At 32.8% G+C, this 7,752-nt stretch overlaps 2 non-coding genes across 2 annotated transcripts; both read right to left on the reverse strand.

Moving 5' to 3' along the window:
• On the reverse strand, positions 1 to 102 carry LOC125935870 (U6 spliceosomal RNA). Its single transcript, XR_007461851.1, has one exon. It is a non-coding gene; the product is annotated as a U6 spliceosomal RNA (small nuclear RNA).
• A 5,849-nt stretch (positions 103 to 5,951) lies between these two features.
• On the reverse strand, positions 5,952 to 6,101 carry LOC125935925 (U12 minor spliceosomal RNA). The gene has a single exon (XR_007461891.1). It is a non-coding gene; the product is annotated as a U12 minor spliceosomal RNA (small nuclear RNA).
• Between the last annotated feature and the right edge of the window lie 1,651 nt (positions 6,102 to 7,752).

Raw genomic sequence — 7,752 nt, forward strand, 5'->3', positions numbered from 1 at the left:
AAAAATATGGAATGCTTCATGAATTTACATGTTAGTATTTCACAGGGTCCATGCTAATCTTCTCTTTGCCATTATGAGTTTAGTATATGCATGCTACTGAGCAACAACTTGAATTTGTTTTTATCTTTAGGATATATCTGAATATCTGACTTGGTCTATATTCCAAATTACTGTAGCTTAAAGTCCTACTAATGAATAGATCCAATGGCCTTTAAACATTTTTCATTGCAAATATATTTCACTGTTTTGTCATTTGTTATTTATTGATTATAATGTTTATTTGTCATATTTTTTTGGACATTTGGACATTTGGACATTTAGACATATTTGTCATTGCAAATATATTTCACTGTTTTGTCATTTGTTATTTATTGATTATAATGTTTATTTGTCATAACTTTTTGGACAAGTAACAAACTAAAATTATTAATTTTATCCTTTATTGATTATGTTTTGTGAATCATAGTTAACACTATTTTCTCTACTTTCAAGTTTGTAGGTGAATTTAAATATATTTCTTTTAATACTATGTGGAGATAATTTTGCTTTTTCTTCATATGGCTATGCCACTATTCCAACACTACTAATTATAAAGAATATTTTTCTCACTGATTTCTAATGCTATGTTTGTGGTATACTAAATTTTTATTTGCAGATTTATCTATTTCCAGATTTTCTATCTTAGTCCATTCATTTTCTAATGCCTTATTCTCTTATACATACAGGACATAAAATACATCTCATCTAGAGTGAACTAGAATATCCTTCTCATGGTTTCTGTGCTTTCTCTATTTTTGTTTGTCCTTTCAGATGAACCTTATAATTTTCTATCTCAAGGGGAAAAAAAGATCTGTTTTTTTATGGCAATAATATTAAATTTATAAATCAAATATTTTTGTTAATATTCACATGTATGGTTGGTTTGTAGATTTCATTTTTGGAGCAATTTTTATCAGGTTTTATAATCAATATAACATTTACCTTAAAAAAGAATTTAAAGGGTTTTTTGTTCCTTTGTTTATGTTTTCAAATAGTTTAGTACTTGGATTATCTTTACAGTCACTTAAAGCAATTGCCTTCTGAAAGCATTTGGAGCTTAAATCAAATACTTTTACCATAATATGTATTGGTTTTGGCTGCTTGTGAAAACTTTTCTCTGAGAAATAATATTCTCTTTCAATATGAAGATGTAATTCTTAATTTATTTCAGAAAAGTTATATGATATTATGGTTTTTAATATGTATTCTTTGTTCTTTTGTTTTCACTTGGAGTGTGTGTGTGTGTGTGTGTGTGTGTGTGTACTTTCTCCACTTTTTCTACTACTTCCTCCTCATTTTATGCCTCTATTAATTTTTGCTTGATTTTAAAATTTACTATTCTACTTTTCATTGTCTATTCCTTTTACTGTATCATGTATGATACCTGTTCATTTCCATTGTCTACTTAGCTTTGCTTTTATTTATGAAATTATTTTAAATTCATTTCTAAATCATTCTAGAACTCAGTGAGGTCTTATTTTCAACCTCTCTTATTTTTGTAATTTTATTTTTCTCTTTTTTTTCTAGTTCTTATGATTTTTTTCATATTTTAATTATATTTGGTTTATTTTGAAATACTAAGCTTCACTGTTTAAAATCTTTTTTAGGAGAGCATGTTCTTTTGGTATATCTTCAGTATCTTAAAGATCTTTATTTGGCTCATATTTTTTTGACCTAGAATGAGTTGATATGGAATTAACTACAATTCTATTGTGTTATGAATATTTATATGAAAAAAATTTTCTTGAATTTTAAAAAATATCTTTCCAGATAGGGGGATATTCTAAGGTAGCTTTCATAGCTTCATGGCTTCAGGCTTTACTGTGAAGCATCACAAAGTTAGTACAGGTACTTTGAGAACTCTCTCCTCTCTTCCTTTTTTTTTTTTTTTTTTTTTTTACCATCATCAGAATATTTCCTTTCTCTCTTTCTTTTCCACACTGAGTGCCCCAACTCTTTTTCTTTTTGTCCCATAGTATCTTTCTCCTGTTTAACGTGTGTTTTATTCCCATCAGTTTCTCTTTTGCATAGGTTTTGTCCTTGAAGGAAACTTCTTCAGTTGGTTGGTTTCAAGCATTCATGACACCTCTATATCCTCAGCATAGTCTAACATTCCTGAAGTCTCCTAAACTCATCCTTATAGTGGGAACAGAAAGTCTCCTCTCCTGATGATTTTCTCAGATACCTTCACCTGACTTCTCTTCCAGAGTCTTCTCTTGCTTTCTGAATGAATTGTTGTTGGTAGTTTACTAGCATCAGGGCTATTATATATCTTTGTCTTTCTCCTTCCTCTCACACAGTTAATTATATACATGTTGTAGTTAGGCACAGCTCAGTGGAATTTTGTGGTTTGTGAGGATACCACTTCACTTCTTGGGGTTAAAATGCTTTCAGTGTTCTATTAATTTACATATTTAGTACTTTACTGCATTTATTGTTATGTCTGTTTTGTTAAGAGGTTCAAGAAGACTTAAATACTTTGCTATTCCAGTAACAGCATATTTATTTTAAATGATCTTTACTTGTAAGAGCAACTTAGGTTCATAGCAATATTAAGCAGAAGATATGGATTGACTTTTGTATATTAAACTTGTATCCTGTAACTTTGCTATAATAACTTAATTAGTTTCAGGAATTTTTGTTGATTCTTTCAGATTTTCTACACAGATAACCACAACATCTGTAAACGAAGTTTATTTCTTCTGTCCTAATCTATATGCCTTTTATTTTCTTTTTTTGTCATATTGCACTAGATAGAACTTCTCAAATCACAGTGCAGGTAAGTTGAATTCAAAAAGGAGGTAGTGGTATCGCTGTGTGGTAAAAACAAAATTATAGTTCATTGCTGCTGTGGTGGCTTGGGTTTCAGGAGCAAAGATTTAAAGAGAAAGGCATGGCAGAGAATGGGCCACGAGAAAGTATATAAAATTATTCGTGTCTTTGGTTTAGTGTTTAGCTATGCACTCAAGGAGTAAAACTCCAGGATGTGTAGCAGAGAATAACCACAAGGAATCAGGAGAGATTTGAGTAGGTACCTAGATCTATAAAACTATCTGTGGCCAGACTCAGTTAGAAATACCATGGTGAGCGGCCAGGACTTTGAGTTAAGAAACCAGAAAGGCCCTGGTCTAGATATATGGACCACGTCCTAGAATTAAGATACATGCTCTAAGAGTAAAAGATATGCTTAGGGGAATTAGAAGTCAAGATAATCCACATCTTTACAGTGTATCACCTTCAATATATGAGATATAAAATTACTAATCATATGAATAACCAGCAACACGTAATAAACAGTAAAGAAATACAATAGTCTATTGTAAGAGCAGGCCCAGAGATGATACATATATTGTAATTAGTAAGGACTTTAACATACTCTTGATACCTATGTTATAGAAAAGACAGAAAAGAAAAATAATGTGAATAAAGGGATGGAAAATATTGGTAAAATGTTTATGTATTTATATAAAGAAAAATCACTGGATCTCATGGAGGTGATTAAAAGCAGACCAACACAGGATAGGCTATATATTGAACTCAGAAATACATTATTAGAAAGGATATGTAAACTGAAATAAAGAAAAACAAAGAAGGCGAACATAACAAAATAAAACAAAGCATAAAGTACATGTGGAAATTTGTCAAAAAAAAAAGTCCCAGCGGGAGAAGACAGAGAGTTGAGATATATTCTATACTTGAAAAAATAATGGCTGATAATTTCCCATAGCATTTGGAAGACATTGCCACTGAATTGAAGTGGGATAAATACAGGGAGAAACATACCTAGGTGTATTATAATCAAATTGTTAAAAACTAAAGACCAAATGGTAATATTCAAAACAGCTACAAGGAGAAAACACTGTATGACATTTAATAGGAAAAATATATAACTCATAGCTAAGATGTTAATAAAAAGTAGAAGTCAGGAAAAAAATAGAAATATACCTAAACTAAGTCTCATTAATACAGGAGATTGGCAAATATAGTTTTCTGGATAGCTACCCTCTTGTCCCTCATCCCTTATGGAGCAGGTCAAGGAAAGTTCAGGAAATGTATGGGAGAACAAAAAATATCTGTACTGTGGGAAATAAAAATATTGGCATATATCCTTAGGGACATAGTCAACATTAGGCTTTGGTGACATATCTCAGTGGTGTTTTCAAGTAAGAAGTTGGATTAGATTACAGAGGAAATTCCTAGAATTCACACACAATATGTGATATCTTCTAAGAATAACATAACAAAAGAAGTATCTCAGATCAAATACTCAAAAACTTCAAGGTTAAAATTAAGGAAAGTTTTAAAATTTACAAAAATATTTTTGACCTGATATACATGAAATTTGACATTCTAATTTATAATAGATATTCTAGAATCAAGGAATATTCCTTGATTAAAGTATAGCATCAGAAACTACATACATTGATGCTGTCATATTACCCAAAAGTATTACTCCCATTCTTCCCATGATTAATTTTACTGAACTGTATAAATTTGAAAAAGCAAATCTAATTAAGCTCTTATAAGAAAGTCATGTATATCATGTATAATTTTATTGGTAATATTGTTTTCTACATCACCCACTATTCTATTTCATCAACTCTCTTAGGATAAATTTCCCTCAGGATCAATGCACAATTTCTGTGTTTCCCTTTATAATTTGTTGGCTTAACTCTTACAAATTCTGGATGAAGTGATTGATCATGTTTTCTCATTATTTTTAGAGGTAAATATGTTGCCTATTTCTTGCAAGCAGGCTGAACTTCTCAGCATATATTCTATGCATTAAATTCAGAGTTAATTTGAATCGTAGTTTTAACTGCCTCATATGGGTCAATTTGTGTCCTCCAAAAACATATGTTCAAGCTCTAAACAGGAGTACCTCAGAATGTGACCTTATCTGGATAAAGGGTTGTTGCATGTGTAATTAGTTTAGATGAAGTCATACTAAAGTAGAGTGGGCCCATAATCCAATATGCCTAGTGCTTTTTTGCAAAGAGGGAAGACAAAGCGTAGATGCAGATACATAGGGAGTGTGCCATGTACAACGGAGGCAGAGATTGGCATGATGCAGCTATAAGCTGAGGAATGCCAAAAATTGATAGCTTCCACCAGGAACTAGGAAGAAGCACAGAGGGATTTTATACTTAGAGGGAGCATGCTCCTGTTGATATCTTGACTTCAAAACTATGAAAGCATAAATTTCTGTTGTTTTAAGCTACCCACTTTGTGGTACTTTGTTATCGTAGCCCTAGGAAATTAATATGTTGCCTTTATACTCAATCCCTTCACTTATTTTTATTTTGTTTTTCATTGTACTTATACATAGGGTTTTTATTTTTTTATTTTTTTAAAGTTTATTTTGAGAGAGAGAAAAAAAAGGAGAGAGAGAGAGGCACAGAGAAAGAGGCAGAGAGAAAGAGAGAATCCCAAGCAGGCTCCCCCAGTCAGTGTGCAGAGCATGATGTGGGACTCAAACTCAGGAAACTGTGAGATCATGACCTGAGTCAAAATCAAAAGCTCCACGCTTAACCGACTGAACCACCCAGCCACCCAAATTTTTAAAAATTTGAGTATAGTTGACACAATGTTACATTAGTTTCAGGTTTACAACTTAGTGATTTGACAAGTTTATATCTTACGTTCATCCCAAGTATACCTACCATCTGTCCCATTATATAACTATTACAATGTCATTGACTGTATTCCTTATGCGGTGCCTTTTATTCCCCTGACATACTAATTCTAGAACTGGAAGCCTGTATCTCCCTCTTCCCTGCATCCATTTTTATATAACATGTATTTTTTTAACCCTTGGGGCTAATCCAATTTACTACTTATAGGAAACAAGCACCTGCTCAACCTTGTTTATTACCTCCACACCAGTCTGCTCTTTCAGTGTTAAAGGGGGATGGGCAGATTGCGATTCCCAGGAATCCCGAAATGTAGGTGGGTCGCCTTAGGGAAAACCTCTACCAGCTCAAAAATTCATCTTACATTAGCAGTGAGGATTTGGGCATCACCCCGAATCATAAGTTTCTTTACTCGTAAGTTTAAGGCCTACAATACGTATTTTAATATGACTCCTTGAATCATTTTTTTATTTTTTTAATGTTTATTTATGTTTGAAAGAGAGAGACAGAGTGTGAGAGGGGGAGGGACAGAGAGAGAGGGAGACACAGAATCCAAAGTAGGCTCCAGGCTCCAAGCTGTCAGCACAGAGCCCAATGCAGGGCACGAACTCACGAACAGTGAGATCATGACCTGAGCGAAGTCGGACACTTAACCAACTGAGCCACTCAGGCGCCCCGACTCTTTTTTTTTTTTAATGAAATGAGGCAGAATTCCTTTCTATCCATTCAGCATCCATCCTGTAATATAAAAATTTAAGATGTGATCCAAGCCTCCAAATAGCTTACTATCTTATGGATGTCTTAAGATTGCATGCCTCTGAAAGTTAATGAAATACACAAAATAATAGACACCCACATTGTAATTTTCATACAACAAACAATACCTCTATAAGAATTTAGAGTTGGGATTAATCAGTAGAGGGCAAAGTAAATAATAAACATGCAAAGTGTTGATAAATCAGGACCTAAGCTGAAGTTTAAGGAGGGGGTAGAAAGGGTTTCAGCTGGTGAAGAAAGAGGATGGTATTTCAGGAAGGAAGCAAGTTGAGCAATGCTTGGATGATAGTTCAATGCATGGTGCAAATAAATGATGATACCAACTCTAGAGAAAGTTCTGTGGTTGGGGTTAGTGGAAAATAGGCTTGTCTAAGTGGGAGGCAGAAAAATTGCAGGGAATCTGGAGAAGAAAAAAAAAAACAGGAGCCGTTAAATCTGTTTAGGAAGGAATTGGGAGTTGTTGTAGAGCTTTTGAACACTAACATAATGAAAGGACCTAAGGGAGATTAATCCAGAGATAGTGTGGAAGATAAATTAGAGTCAGAGAAAGAAAAAAGAGTCACAGAAAAGAGTCAAGAGAAAAGAGCCTGAGAGCTCTTTTAGAAAACTAATGAAAGAATCCAGACCTGTGGTGTCAGAGGCCTAAATAAATGCTACTGACTAAGAGCATCAGCTAAGTTTTCCGAGCTTTTCTTCAGACTCTGATTTCTCTATAACTATTTAATTTCTCTTTTTCATCTTGATTGGATTTGAGCCATTGGCATTTATCTTAGGGATCTTTTCACTGATAATGAAATATTTTTGTTTAACCTTGAAAGACTTTGAATAAACTTTAATTTTTAAAAGCACTTAACATGTATGAGTGTGTTTATAATGCTCACTATTAAGCTCAATATTGACAATGCCAAGTCTGAAATTTTCAACTATGTTATCTTTAATTTCCAAGCTGTGTTAATTTTGCTGCCTGTAGAACCTTCATTTCCATCTCATTATTGTCTCTTTTCTTGAGACTACTCTAGCTAGCACATGTGTCTGAAATAGGTAGATGCTTTTTCTTTGAATTTTACCTTCCTTGTCCTTTTAGAAAATGGAACCTCTTTATTTACATATTTCAAGGGTACTTTTTATGTCGTAATTGATTTTGAGGACTGTGGCCTGATACTTCTATTTAAATAGAAATTTATGTAAGTAATTTGAGACATCCTTCAAATTGCAGTATCATCAGTATTATATGACCTGTTTTTGAGTACCAACACTAAAAAATCCATTATATACATTTAAAATTTTTTTTGTGGGTATTTTC

Source organism: Panthera uncia, assembly GCF_023721935.1.
Source record: "Panthera uncia isolate 11264 chromosome A1 unlocalized genomic scaffold, Puncia_PCG_1.0 HiC_scaffold_17, whole genome shotgun sequence".
NCBI lineage: Eukaryota > Metazoa > Chordata > Mammalia > Carnivora > Felidae > Panthera > Panthera uncia.